The following is a 15953-nucleotide window of genomic DNA, read 5'->3' as shown; positions in this document are numbered from 1 at the left end:
CATCTTTTCCGGCACATGTCAGCTGTTTTGAACATCTGCCATTTGCCCCTAACAGCCTCTGACCGCTGCATTTAAAGCACACTTCCAGCAAGTGCGCTGGAAATCCCGCCCATTTGTTACCCCATCACATGATCATGGGTCACCGATGGGTTGGCATGACAACCAGAGGTCTCCAGCAGACCTCTATGCTTGTCACTGCCGGAATGCTGCGCGCCACCTGCTAGACAAAACCACATGAACCAGTGATCGTCCCGCCGAACTCCCGCTCTCCTATTAGCATGGGCAAAACACTACTCAGACAACACAGGGTGAGGGTAAAACAGTGTGGCAATGCTTTATTGTACCACAGAACAGGCAGATAACACATAGAACAGTCCCAGCACAGCACCCAAGATGGGGCACATTACAGAGTCTCACCCTCCACTGACCCGCCGGGATAATAGCTTCTGTGACTTCAGATCTTCCAGGGTCACTACCCCAGCTGTGGCACACACAGAGAGGAGGTAACGACAAGTGTGAGAAGATGACAGTCCATACAAGGTACAAGGCCAGTTGGTACAAAGATCACAATCTGGCATCTGCAAACGTATCCATGGTTCAGCGATGGTCAATGGAGCAGATCTGTATTCTTCCAACCGAGGCTGAAAACCCCTAGGTTGTTTCCTATAGAATGATAGATCCCTGTCCCTTGTGATGATGTTGTGGCTGCTGTCCTGTCTCTTGTCCTTTGGATGTATAGATGTCAATATTACCGGCTTACACAAACAAAAGTCTGTTTTCTTGACCAACCAGAAATCAACACTTAAATTTAAAGCCAACATACAGATAACATTCTATTATTCTTCGTTTGCTAAAAAATAGTCATCTGGTTAATTAAGATACAATGCTGAATGTCTTCACAATGCCAAAAATAAAAAAAGTTTTAAAAAATATTAAAAAAATATAAAAGTTCAAATCACCCCCCTTTCAAAATAAAACAATAAAAAAATCAAACACACACATATTTGTTATAGCCGCGTTCAGAATCGCCCGATCTATCACTATAAAAAATAACTAATCGCTAAATGGCGTAACGAGAAAAAATGTCAAAACGCCAGAATTACTTTTTTTGGTCGCCTCAACATTGCATTAAAATGCAATAAAGGATGACCAAAAGATCGTATCTGCACCAAAATGGTATCCATTAATAACGTCAGCTCGGCACACAAAAAATAAGCCTTCACCCAACCCGAGATCATGAAAAATGGAGACGCGACGGGTATCGGAAAATGGAGCAATTCTTTTATACTTTACCTAATAAAGAGGAGTTATTTTTACTGATACAGCGGGTATGGAAAGTATTCAGACCCCTTTAAATTTTTCACTCTTTGTTTCATTGCAGCCATTTGGTAAATTCAAATTCATACTATCTATTCCTGACACTGGAGTGGCTTATAAACTTCCAAAGTATATAGTTTGAGGTCTGGGATCTGTCAGTATGTGGCTAGTTTTCTGACTGTTTCGGATAACATGACACATGATTTTAGTTTTCTTTTTAATTTAGTCTCGCTTGAATATAGGTCAATATTAAATATTCTCTTGATGAGTCGTCTTTGGTGAGGACGATGAAACCCGTAGAAATAAGAGGCTTGGAGAGTGAGTGTGTATACGTCACCTCACCCTATATACTGAGACGTGGGGTACATGTTTTTTCTATTAGTCATCTTCTGACTAACCTTCAGGGGGTGTATTATGGGTATAGCTTTATATCTGGAATTAATAAGGTTTAGTTTTATCCTTTTGTCAGCAAACATAAGGAATGACAAGAGACAACCCATTTAAGAAGATTCAATTTTGGTTAAAATTATTCAAACATCAACATAAAAAAGTCTTCTCCTCTATGTGACGTCTCTGATGTTTATTAACAGTTGATTTCCAAGTAAAATATTTGCCACATTAAGAAAATGAAAAAGGCTTCTCCTCTGTGTGACTGCTCTGATGTCTAACAAGAAGCACTTTCTGGTTAAAACATTTCCCACATTCTGAACAGGAAAAAGGCTTCTCCCCTGTGTGAGTTCTCTGGTGGGTAACAAAATTTGATTCATCTGCAAAACATTTCCCACATTCGGCTCCGCTCCGTACACCTCGTACACACGCGGCTCTGCTCCGTACACCTCGCACACAAGCGGCTCCGCTCCGTACACCTCGCACACACGCAGCTCCACTCCGTACACCTCGCACACACGCGGCTCCGCTCCGTACACCTCGCACACACGCGGCTCCGCTCTGTACACCTCATACACACACGGCTCCGCTCCGTACACCTCGCACACACGCGGCTCCGCTCCGTACACCTCGAACACACACGGCTCCGCTCCGTACACCTCGCACACACGCGGCTCCGCTCCGTACACCTCGCACACACACGGCTCCGCTCCGTACACCTCGCACACACGCGGCTCTGCTACATCCACCCTGTAAACCCCTCCTGACCCCACACAGAAACTTCCCCTCATCCAGCACCATGACAACCAGCACAGCAGAGTCCTGCACACACTGAGGCCCCTGATAATGTGACCCCTGACTCCTCCCCTCCTGTGACCTCATCACAGGTCCTGTGCCAACAGAGCAGCTGTAGAAATCTCCGGCCTCGGGGGTCTCACCAGACTTCGCTCTTTTCTTGCAGGGGCCGCAGTGGATTTCATCCTGGATCCATAGAGCTGAATAGAGGAGCGATGTTCCTTCACTGTGATGGTAATTGATGGTGACGTTTGTCCAACGTCCACGTTACCGAGTAAATCCCCCCAGGACTGCAGCCGGTAAAGACCCCGATATCCACAGGTGTCCCCTCTAATTGGGGGAAAGGGATAGAAAAGCCTCTTATCCCGAGGGGAAACCCTGTACATGGAGACATCGGCCTCAGATCTCTCCTGTCCTGTTCTTCCAGAAAAGCCTCAAACTTCTGTGTGTGACTCAGAGCTGAGATCTAACGTGAGAGAAGATTCCAGTGCGGGGAAGACAGGAAACCTTCATATAGACGGCCGGTGGGGATGGAGGCAGTGACCGACTCTGGCCACATCTGTCTCTAGAGCCGCAGTAGAAGATGAAGATGTCGTCCTCATCATGAAGGAGTTATTTCTCATGTCGCATGTAATGAATATCTCCTGCAGTATTGCTAATGCCGATTCCAGTGTCGGTAATGAGACGAGAATTAGCGTTATGGAAGATGAGTCTATGAGGAACGTGTTCAGCTGCCGACTCCGAGGAGGAAACTGCTTGTTGTCTGTGGCCTAAATATATAGGTTTTATTAGTAGATGTCAGGGAAGAAAACTAAACCCTGTAAGATAATAAATCTCCTCATATGTTTCCCTTATTATCTCCAGTAATTGTATTATTACACAGGATTCTTATGGTGTTACATCGGATCATCTTCTTCTCATTCAGGTCTCTACAATATCGGATCCTCTCAGTGAAGATCTTCTACTGAAGAGAATTTTCCTGATTTACCCATCAAGGATGGATATGGACAGAGACAAGATGGCGGAGAGGATGTTACACCTCACCCTAGAGATCCTCTTCCGTCTCACTGGACAGGTGAGAGATTCTGATGACGTCACATTACATCATTCTTATCTATGGGAATAACAGATGGACAGAACTGGAGAGGTGAGGACTCTGGAAATGTCTGGAGTGAGATTTATTCATGTGTCTCTCCATAACCAGGATTACACAGTGGTGAAGAAGACCTCTAGTGATCGCTGTCAGGACCCTGTGTCTGAGGGATGGGGAGGACTCCTGAGCCCAATCACGGGGCCTCCACCTCACCCCCTGATCCATGAGGACATCAATGACCAGAAGATCCTAGAACTCATCTACAAGATGATTGAGCTGCTGACTGGAGAGGTGACACTGCTGGGAATGCTGGGACATTATACAGTAACACTATGAAGGGATCGGGGGATGACGGTATCATTGTATGTGTCAGGTTTCTTTAAGGTGTCAGGATGTCGCTGTCTATTTCTCCATGGAGGAGTGGGAGTATTTAGAAGGACACAGAGATCTGTACAAGGACGTCATAATGGAGGTTCCCCAGCCCCTCACATCACCAGGTAATAGACAGGACTAAATACACACGGCCTATAATTATCTAAAATGATAAATGGGAGTTGGTTCACTACAATACCCAGAAAGGTTATCAAAATTATGTCTATTTACTCTATAAAAGAGAAGACTTAGGGGAGACATAATATATATGTACAAGTATATCAGAGGGCAATACAGAGATCTCTCCAATGAACTGTTTCTACCAAGCACTGTGACAAGAACAAGGGGGCATTCTCTTCGTTTGGAGGAAAGACAATTTCTGCACCAGCGTAGAAGAGGGTTCTTCACGGTAAGAGCAGTGAGGCTCTGGAATTCTCTTCCTGAGGAAGTGGTGATGGCCAACTCACTGAATGAATGTAAGAAAGATGGTTGACCCAGCTTAGGGGAAGGAATTTTTTTCCCTATGGAAAAAATCGGCTTCTACTCTGTGGGTTTTTTGCCTTCCCCAGGATCAACAATGCAGAACAGCTGCACTAAAAATAGGCTGAGCTAGATGGACATAAGGTCTTCCTTCAGCCTTCAAAACTATGTTACTATGTTACTATGTATCTGTACGTAGAGAATGAATTCAGTCCCTGTATGTGTTTCCTCCAGATCTATCCAGTAAGAGGACAACACCAGAGAGATGTCCCCGTCCTCTTCTTCCACAGGACTGTAACCAAGAAGATCCCAGTGCTCCTCAGGATCATCAGGTAGATGGAGAGAAGGTGTCAGGAGATCTCCCCTATGATGTGTAGACAGCTGTGAAGGTCTTGTGCTCAGTCTTGTTTTAGCCACCAGTATTATATGTTTTATACTTGTGTAATGAGAACGGTGGAGATTTCAGGATTAGAGCTGATCATAGATGGGACTTCTCCATCTGTCGGTGACTTTTACAATATTTGTTTCAGGGTGAAGATCTGACCCATATTAATACTACAGAGACATATGTGAGGGGTGATGAGTGGTGTAAAGAGAAGATTCCCACATATGACTACCCAGGTGAGTAGTAACCACTGAATGCAGAGAAGCTTGCGAGCAGGGCCCTCACTCCTCTTGGTATTTCTTATAATCTACTGTATGTGATTATTGTTATGCTGTAATGTCTATTGTCTGTACAAATCCCCTCTGAAATGTAAAGTGCTGCGGAATATGTTGGCGCTATAAAAATAAAATCTATTATTATTATAAGTCACAGATTCCTCTCAGTCACCGGCTGTGGCTGCTTTATCGGTGGTGTAGTCCGGCCGTATTACCATGATCACCATTTTGCCTCTAGACCACAACATTCTCCTCCACCCAAAACTGTTCAAATGACTTTGGGCATTGAAAGCCCTTTTCTATAGAACTTACAACCTGGAGGATCCACCTACCCCCTGGGATTAGTGTGAGGGTGATCCCTTAAAGCAAGATCTTTCAGTATGATTGCTTGCACCTGACCCAATATAGGCCGAGTGCGCGCTTAAAGAGTCACACTGAACACAGAGTTAGGCCGGGATCACAATACTGTGTGTGATGCAAGAAACTTGCACGAGTCTCTCGCATCAACACCCGTCGCTTCCGCCGCTACTCGGGACTGGAGCTTCGGCTGCTTAGAGATCCTGAAGTTTATTCTCAAGACAAAGAGACAGGAATCAGCCATTCTCTCCTTCACATTAGGAGACGCTGACCGTTACCTGCCCAGATCTGTAAACTATAAAGCCAAATGACAGCGTACGTAGAATGTGCTGACAAGATAGGAAATCACTTGAATAAAAATCTTATGCTGGGCCTGTAAGAGAAAGCGGAGGGTAATGGTGCTGTTGGCTTCCTAGATCCCTGAGATCTTATCGGATGAATCTTCTCTCCCTTCTGTGCTGCTGAATGTCTCATGGTCACTAGGGATGAGCAAGTATACTCGTTAGGATTTGGTACTCGGCGAGTAATGCGGTACTCACAGTACTCAAATCCTGGCGAGTATTTCACAACTCACCTCTCTAAGCTGTGCGTGGCTGAGGGCTGTAATATACATTTATTCCCGCCTGCAGGAGATGTGTTGGCTCCAGCCCTGGTGTCATGGATTCACTCCACGTCATAAATTACATTGTTTTTGATCCTAAGGAATTCAGATTACTGCACAATCTCTCCTGAAATGGGGAGCAATATTATCTCTAATCTTCTGCTCAGGATCCATAGTAGCTCCAATGGTCCACCATAAATGAGGGCAACTCTGGTTTACTGTTGTTTAATCTGTATTTGTAGTTTTCAGTTAATGAGATTCTCGTGCTCTGGGGCGGGGCTGTGGGCGGGGCTTTATGTGGAGCTCTAATTACATATTCATCTGTATTGGCTTATGACAGGTCGCTGATCCCTCACTGACCTGCCCCCATTATTACATAATGCATATAATAGCATTGATATTATTGGTGATAATGCCTATAATATTGTGGCTATTGTGAGGCTTAGAAAAAAAAATTACATCCAGCAAAATGACACCAGCGGCGCCTGCGCAGTAGCCTCTGTCTCTTACTTATAGATGCTACTGTGCAGGCACCGCTATCACCGGTGACATTTTGCTGGTTGTCACTATCTTCTCTGCTTTCCATATCCCAAGGATTGCCTTGCTCATCGCCCTTTAACACCCTCAGATGGATCTGGACCTACACTGGGACCACTAGGCTTGGACCATGGTGTTACCTGCTATTCTGTGGTGTTAGATGGCAAGAAGAATAGTCAGGTAGCTGGGTCAGAACCAGAAGGACAGAATACAGAATCAGAAGACACAAGAGTAGTCAGTAAACGGGCCACGGTCACAGCAGGAAACAAATACACAAGCCACAAGCTGAGCACAGAGGACTGAACCAGAGGAGAACAGCGCTGTATCTGGCAGATTCCGGCCATGTGCTTTGCGCTTTAGTAGGGTGTGGTACTTTCCAATTGGCTGAAGTAGGGAGCAGATTACTCCAGCTGGACAGCAGGAACAGATCCCAGATGAGATTGGACACCATATGCAGAAGCCCTAATATAACTAAATGACAGAAAACCAAAACAGTAGAAATCCCCATAAAGTGATTCCATGTTATTAATTAATTCACTGATGGTTATAATCTATACACACGGGGTCAAAATTGTTGGTACCCCTCGTTTAATGACAGAAAAACCCACAATGGTCACAGAAATAACTTGAATCTGACAAAAGTAATAATAAATAAAAATCTATGAAAATGAACAAATGAAAGTCAGACATTGCTTTTCAACCATGCTTCCACAGAATTAAAAAAAAAAATTAAACTCATGAAATAGGCCTGGACAGAAATGATGGTTCCCTGAAAATAATGTAACAGAAGGGACATGTTAAATCGCGATGTGTCCACTAATTAGCATCACAGGAGTCTACAATCTTGGAATCAGTGAGTGGCCTGTATAGAGGCTACAGATCCTCACTGTGCTGTGTGGTGACATGGTGTGTATCACACTCAACATGGACCAGAGGAAGCGAAGGAAAGAGTTGTCTCAGGAGATTAGAAAGAAAGTTATAGACAAACATGTTACAGGTAAAAGTTATAAGACATCTCCAAGCAGCTTGATGTTCCTGTGACTACAGCTGCACATATTATTCAGAAATGTAAGCTCCATGTGACTGTAGCCAACCTCCCTGGACGTGGCCACAGGAGTCAAATTCATGGCAAATCAAAGAGATGGATAATATGAATGGTAACAAGAGAGCCCAGAAAAACTTCTAAACAGATTAAAGGTGAACTTCAAGCTAAAGGAACATCAGTGTCAGATCCCACCATCACAAAAATTTTCCTTTAGACCTAATTTTTTTTTTACTTTCTCAAGGGTAATAGGTGAAAATGGACTATACATTTTGTTTTGCAATTTCTCCTGAGCATGCTGATACCCCATATGTGGGGGAAATCTACTGTTTGGGCGCACGGCAGGGCTCGGAAGGGAAGGAGCGCCATTTGACTTTTTGAATGTAAAATATGCTGGAATAATTAGCCGGTTGCCATGTCATGTTTCGAGAGCCCCTGATGTGCCTAAACAGTGTAAACCACCAACAAGTGTCACCATTTTGGAAACTAGACCACTTAGGGAACTTATCCAGATGTGTATTGAGCACCTTGAACCCACAGGTGCTTCGCAGAAGTTTATAATGTAGAGCCGTGGAAATAAAAAAAATACAATTTTTCACAAATCTTTTTAGCTCCATATTTTGCATTTTCATAAGGGTAACAGGAGAAATTGCTCCATACAATTTCTCCTGAATAATAATAATAATAATAATCTTTATTTTTATATAGCGCTAACATATTCCGCAGCGCTTTACAGTTTGCACACATTTTCATCACTGTCCCCGATGGGGCTCACAATCTAAATTCCCTATCAGTATGTCTTTGGAGTGTGGGAGGAAACCGGAGTGCCCGGAGGAAACCCACGCAAACACGGGGAGAACATACAAACTCCTTGCAGACTCCTACTGAACACGTAGATACCCCATATGTGGGAGAATACTACTGTTTGGGCACATGGCAGAGCTTGGAAGGGAAGGAGCGCCATATTGGAGAGCAGATTTTGCTGGAATTGTTTGTGGCTCACATGTCACATTGTCAGAGACACTAACGTGTCTAAACAGTGGAAATCCCCAACAAGTGACCCCATTTTGGAAACTAAACGCCTCCCCAAGGAACTTATCTAGACATGAGGTGGGCACTTTGAACTCCCAAGTGCTTCACAGAAGTTAATTACATAGAGCCGTGAAAATAAAAAAAATATTTTTTCCACAAAAAAATGAACTTTTCGCCCTCAATTGTTTTTTTCCAACGGGTAACAGGAGAAATTGGACCCCAAAAGTTGTTTTGCAATTTGTCCTGAGTATTCTGACACCCCATATGTGGGGGTAATCCACTCTTTGTGAGCATGGCAGAGCTTGGAAGGGAGTGAGGGCCATATTGGAGAGCAGATTTAGCTGGAATTGTTTGTGGGTGACATGTCACATTGTCAGAGCCCCTGAGGTGCCAGAACTGCATAAGCCCCCAAAAGTGACTGCATTTTACCAAATACTTCCCTGAATGAATTCTTCTAGTGGCGCAGTGAGCATACTGACCCCACAGCTGTTCCATAGAAAATTATACCATTGGGCAGTGAAGACAAAATAATTACATTTTTACCACTTAAATGTTGTTTTAACCCCAGATTTTACAGTGGAAAATATATAGATAGGTAAATGGTCACTACACCCAGAGATGAATTCACAGAGGGGGGTCATTTCCAAAATGGGGTCACTTCAGGGGGGATTCTGCTGTTATGACACTTTGGAGAGCCGCTAAGTGCCAGAACAACAGAATCCCCCTGAAGTGACCCCATGTTGGAAATGACACCCCTCTGGGAATTCATCTATGGATATAGTGACCATTTTCACTACAAGGATGATTTCCAGAAACACGTAGTGGAAGTTTTAGAGCAAAAATTGCAAAAATGTCATTGTAGTGCCCAATATATTGTGCCCAGCTTGTGTCTCTGGAGACCTCCCCCCACCTACCCCCGGAAATTGTTAAGTCAGCTCTACTCAAATGTGTCTGTCACTAAATAACCCAAATGCTTGAATCTCAAAACAGTTGAAAAACGTGGTTCTGTGTGGAAGATTGTAAAGCAGTCATGGAGACATAAGGCTGGCAGTGATGGGCATTGTGGGTAATAATAGCGGGGATCATGCCTCATTCCTCTCTAGGAACATACACGACATCTTCTCTGGGGTTCTTTCTTGTTTCAGTTGCTGGGATGAGTGCAATAAAATGTCGCTCAGTGAGTCTTCTGACATCTTCACATTATAAAGGATTGGCGGGGACAAAATTTTGAAAAACAAGATTTTCAGTGACCTTTTCCTGATAATCAAGGAAAGTATCTGCATTTCCGGCTTTTTTGTATAACACAAAAGAATTATATGTGGCCACCTGAAGCAAATACATGACTTACTTTTTATACCAGATCTATGATTTTCTTGATACCTGGTATGGCTGTAGAACCTGATCTGCAAGGTCCACACCCCATATATTTGCTGTAGTCAATGACAGACACAGGTTTTGGAGTAGTGGATCCCTGTTGGTCTGCAGTGGCCCTTGTGGCATCTGTGTGGATCGAGCTCAGGATAAAAATATCTTTATCCTTATACTTAAGGACAAGCAGCTCTCCATTGTGTAAAGCCCCTGACTGCCCCTTTCAGAACTTTTTGCTGACCAATGATTGTGGAAACCCCTGATGGTTTTTTCAAATGGTCCCAGAAGCCCCTATGTTATGTTCAAACAGACTTTTAAATAGGGGTATGCTGGTGTAGTAGTTGTCAACATACAGATTGTAGCCTTTTTGTAAAAATGGAGTTATCAGCTCCCAAACGATTTTTCCAGATGTCCCCAGATAAGTAGGGCATCCTGGTGGGTTTACTTGGGTGTCTTTCCCCTCATAAATGTGTAAAGCTGATGTGTATCCGGTTGAACTCTCACACATTTTATAGAGCTTTATTCCGAACCTTGCCCTCTTAGAAGGAATAAATTGCTTGAGGTGCAGTCTTCCTTTGAATTTTACAAGGGACTCATCAATGGAAATGTTTTCTGTTGGGGTGTAGAGCTTTAAGAACTTTTCTGTCAAGTCTTCGATGATGGGTCTGATATTGAATAGTCTGTCATGTTCTGGGGCATTTCCGGGCAGATATTGACTATTGTCGCTAAAATGCCAAAATCTCATGAGCATCTCATAACAGGTGCTAGGAAGAGTGGCAGGAAACATAGGGGTGGCTTGAACAAGGCGGTTGGACCAATAAGACCGAATGCTCATTTTTTTTTAACAAGCCTCATAGTGAATGTAAGTCCTAAAAATGTTTTCATTTCTAGGACATTAGTTGGTTCCATAAATTTGACCGAGCATAATAGGATCGTGGATTCTGGCTTATGAATTGGGACGCATATACATTTGTAGGATAATATGCTCTAGCAAGCTATCTGTCATAAACAAATTAAAAAAAAATAATTGGTGCAAAATTTTCCACCTCCATATTTATAACAGGAATGGCATTAAAATTAGGGATGAATGGAGTAGCCGAATCCGAAGCCTCCCATCTGGGAAATGCTACATCAAGAGGCAAAGCCCCTTGGACATTGGTGTGCGCCAATTCACGAGCACTAGGGACAGCACTAGTACTGGGCATTGTTCCCTGAGTTGGAGACATTTCTCCAGAAGCGCTATTTGTCCTTCTTGTTGTACTGGTCCTTGTGTGTGAGGATGGACCGGAATCACTGCTCATTTCTGAGCTATCACTATCACTGCTACTAAAGCCCTCGAAATCCACATTGCCATCTGACACTGCACTTTCTTCACTGTCAGAACATAAAAGTGCATAAGCCTCCTGTGACGAACAGCCCACGGCCGTTCGTCCACTTACGGAGGCGACTAACGGGGGTCCCGCTGCCACCAAAACGCGATGGACAGCGGACCCTGTGTCACCACTATGTCACAGTCCCACCACTGACACGGGTGTATCAGCGGACGGAGGGACGAGACACAATGCCGGCACACGGCTATCACAGGCGCAGTGGGGCTTATCCTAGTTATCCCACCACTGGCACCATGTGACAAAAATATCCAGCAAGCTAATCTCGCTCTACAATTTGCCGCAGGGGGAGTTTAATTTGGATGCCCCACCACTGCTATCAATCTTCCAAGTACTGCGGGGATTTATGTATATCCCACTTTCTCAGTTCCACTTTGGAACTTGCAGCTCTCCGGCGCCCCCCTTACCCTCAGGTCAGTCAGGGAACTGCACCTAGGATAATTGGTCGCCGGACGGGCTGCCTGTTGTGAACCAGCAATTAGGCTTCTGCAGTAAGGGAATTATGAATGCTGGTGCCGCAGACCCTTATTCAGCTATATAAGACCCTTCTAGACTGCCAGCAAGCCGCAATAGCCGTGCACAACGCGCTGCCACCAGTCACGGTTACTTTATTCACAGTGGTAAATTAAGAGGGTCCGTGGCAAACCCCTTGAATTAGTAGCGATTATCTATCAAAGGCGTATAGTTCGAGTCTTAGAGCATAGAGACAGATCTAAATAATTATTTCATTTATTTTCCGAAAGAGGACAGTGATTACAGATAAAAGTTGCTATAAAATTGAGACATAAAATATGTACAGTACAGGTATAAAATAAAAGTGGAGAAAACAAAGAGAGTACACTCACAGTTCCATATTGTTCCTTAGGCAGACCATGCGGCTAAGGTGGGTGGAGGCGGAGCTGCACTTCTCCGCTCATCTGGGTCTTTCTAGCACGACGACTTGAGCTGTTCTGCCCTGGTTTTGTCCAGGAAGTGCTTTATAGACTTGCTATGTGACATCACGGAGAGATGCATGCTGGGTTAATCCCACCTCTCCCTTTTGGATTTAGAATTACACTAGAAAACTTATACTAATCATAACTCCGTGGGGGCAGCCCGCACAGACACATATAGGGCATCATTGGTTGTGATTTGTTGAGTACAATAATTCAAGACCAAATATGCAGTAGTTCTGATACACCGTTTAGCTGGAACACATATCTCAGGTTCTGAAAGGATTACGCTTCGCCAGAACCACGGCAGCGACGCTGTGACCGCCCGGATTACAAAAATGTGATTTTCATATCTCTAGGGTATTTGGTTCTTATGGTATAGTCTCTCATAGTTTTATTCGTTTCAAACAAAGAAGTTTTTCCCGCTCTGAAGAGGAGAGAAGGAAACAAATGGTTGTAACAGCAGGGGGGTCTCCTATTACTAGTGCGAACACAGGCTGTAGAGGAGGGGGGTGGCACTGCTCTGTGTGTGTGTGTGAAGGGAGGAGGGATGAAGCTGCAGAGCTAGCAGCCTGGATTGTCATATCTGCCGGATCTTTCTGGAAACTTACAACAGAAAACATCATATTTTGTGGACAAAACCCCATACCTCACAGACATTGTACATCACACCTCCTCTGCACTATAATACTGACCGGCCATTTTATTCGTTTTTGTTTTTTTTTGGAAAAAGAAAACTCTGACGTGACCCAATTATTGGGGAGACAATTGAGAAAAGCCTAATTCTTTAGCCTAACAGTAACCCTAACTTTAGCCCAAACACTAACTCTAACTATAGCATTAACTGTAACCTGCCTTATCTGTTTTTCCGTTGACAGATGATGGACCTGAGTGCGGACTTGTTTTTTGTGAGATGAGAATTGGTATTATTTTCCCCTACATAACATTGATTGGTTTCTTTTTATTCGATATTTGGGAGGCAGAATGAACAAACAGTTGAACACCGCACACTACTGGTTCATCCAACAAGGTTTTCTATTAGACTGTGAACTGTCATTGTTTTGGTAAATAAAGTTTTTTACATAAACTGTCCATAAAAATGGCAAGCTAAGTAGAAATGTTCAAAAATATAAAACTCAAGGATATTTTATTAATAAGTAATAATTGTTTTTTATCTTAGTTATCTTAGCAGATGACTGTACCAGGAGATCAGAGGGACAATTTATAAATTTGATGATCTTGAGATCCTACAAGATACAACTGAAGTGATTGCTATTACTCCAGATATATCATCATCCATTCACAGCAAAGATCTGTCATCTGATCCTATGAAACAGGTCCCATCTTCTGATTCATTACTGACTACTAAGGAAAATCAAAGTCACAAAAGAGGCAATAAAAAACAAACTGCTCCTAAAGCAAAGAAATCATTTTCATGTTCAGAATGTGGGAAATGTTTTAACAAGAAATCACATTTTGTAACACACCAGAGAACTCACACAGGGAAGAAGCATTTTTCCTGTTCAGAATGTGGGAAATGTTTTAACCATAAAGGGAATTTTGTTACTCACCAAAGAACTCACACAGGGGAGAAGCCAGTTTCATGTTCAGAATGTGGGAAATGTTTTAACCGGAAATCAGATTTGGTTAGGCACCATAGAACTCACACAGCAGAGAAGTCTTTTTCATGTTCAGAATGTGGGAAATGTTTTAACCGGAAAGCGCTTCTTGTTAGACACCAGAGCAGTCACATAGAGAAGCCTTTTTCATTTTCTTAATGTGGGAATATTTTACTTGGAAATCAACTGTTAATAAACATCAGCGATGTCACATAGGGGAGAAGCCTTTTTTATGTTCATAGTGTTGGAGTAGTTTTAACCAAAACTGAATCTTTTTAAATTGGTTGTCTCTTGTCATTCCTCATGTTTGCTGATAAAAGGATAAAAATAAACTTTATTAATTCCAAATGTAAAGCTATACCCATAATTCACCCCCTGAGGGTTAGTCAGAAGGTGACTAATAGAAAAAACATGTGCCCCACAGTTCAGTATATAGGGTGAGGTGACGTATACACACTCACTCTCCAAGCCTCTCATTTCTGCGGGCTTCATCGTCCTCACCAAAGGTGACTCATCAGGAGACTATTTAATATTGACCTATATTCAAGCGAGACTAGACAAATAAACCTAAAATCATGTATCATGTTATCCGAAACAGTCAGAGAACTAGCCACATATTGGCAGATCCCAGTTTATAAGCCCCTCCAGTGTCAGGAATAGATAGTATGTGACAATCCTGTATATACCGCTCAGGGAACACTTACCTTTCAGAGATAATTTCCATATTCATACTAAATAATGCCACAGATCTCCCAGACATTATGACTGCACATATCCCTAGTCTTTATAACAATATTGCACTCATTCCCTGACAGACCGCAGCATGGCCATTAGGTAGAAGCTGCTAATGATCTTTGGAGCAGGTAAGTTCTCCCTGAGTGGTACATATTGGGCCGTCTGAAGACTGAGTTTAGTCTAGGACATTGATGGCGAACCTTTCTGAGACCGAGTGCCCAAACTGCAACCTAAAATCCAATTATTTATGACAAAGTGCCACAGGGCAATTTTGTGTGATGAAAAATGTGTAGTGGCGTCTCAAGGTCCTGCAGCACTGAAAATGAATGAGAACTACTCAGCAGTGACCATCATAAGCGCTGCACAGGAGGAGAGTCCGCAGTTGCCAACTCTCTTGCCTGTACAGCGCTTGCCGTCCCTAAACCTTGATGATCAATTCTATTATGTAAACTATTCATTGATTTGAAATTTACCTTTGCAGTCTTCTCTTTTGTTCAGCAGGGGGGCTTCAAGCTCATGATTGCTTATCACACACTGACACTGAGCCACTCACACTGCCCTTTCCAGACACAGCAGTTGGGTTGATCTTTAGGGAAAAAATGCAGATTAGATAGATTTTAGCATGGAATGCAAGCAGATTCTACCCTGAAATATGCCCCATCATTGTCCCCTTCTTGTAGTAATATGCCCCATCATTGTCCCCTTCTTGTAGTAATATGCCCCATCATTGTCCACTTCTTGTAGTAATATGCCCCATCATTGTCCACTTCTTGTAGTAATATGCCCCATCATTGTCCCCTTCTTGTAGTAATATGCCCCATCATTGTCCCCTTCTTGTAGTAATATGCCCCATCATTGTCCACTTCTTGTAGTAATATGCCCCATCATTGTCCCCTTCTTGTAGTAATATGCCCCATCATTGTCCCCTTCTTGTAGTAATATGCCCCATCATTGTCCCCTTCTTGTAGTAATATGCCCCATCATTGTCCACTTCTTGTAGTAATATGCCCCATTCTTTTAATAATACTGCAAATAATGCATAAAGGTAATAATAATAAGGGTATTTAGTAAACATAATTTTGATCAAAATAATGTACAAGCCATCCCGCCACGTCACAGCAACCCTTGTGGGACAGTCCCTACTCTAGTATTTAAAACCTCTCTGGTTTTCTCTGGTTAATGGTCATGTGTTAATATGCACTTACATTGTGCATACACATTAACTTACTTTTCTCAGT

General features: G+C 43.1%; 1 long non-coding RNA gene across 1 annotated transcript; it reads left to right on the top strand.

Annotated features, from left to right (window-relative positions):
• The first annotated feature begins 4495 nt into the window (after positions 1-4495).
• LOC141082215 (uncharacterized) lies at positions 4496-5254 on the top strand. Its single transcript, XR_012230462.1, has 2 exons — positions 4496-4776; positions 4975-5254. It is a non-coding gene; the product is annotated as an uncharacterized lncRNA (long non-coding RNA).
• Positions 5255-15953: the final 10699 nt, after the last annotated feature.

The sequence above is a fragment of the Dendrobates tinctorius genome, unplaced genomic scaffold, assembly GCF_039654945.1.
Source record: "Dendrobates tinctorius isolate UK_male_01 unplaced genomic scaffold, ASM3965494v1 ptg000017l, whole genome shotgun sequence".
Taxonomy (NCBI): domain Eukaryota; kingdom Metazoa; phylum Chordata; class Amphibia; order Anura; family Dendrobatidae; genus Dendrobates; species Dendrobates tinctorius.
The sequence above is the reverse complement of the archived record's forward strand: the minus strand, read 5'-3'. Positions and strand labels throughout refer to the sequence as shown.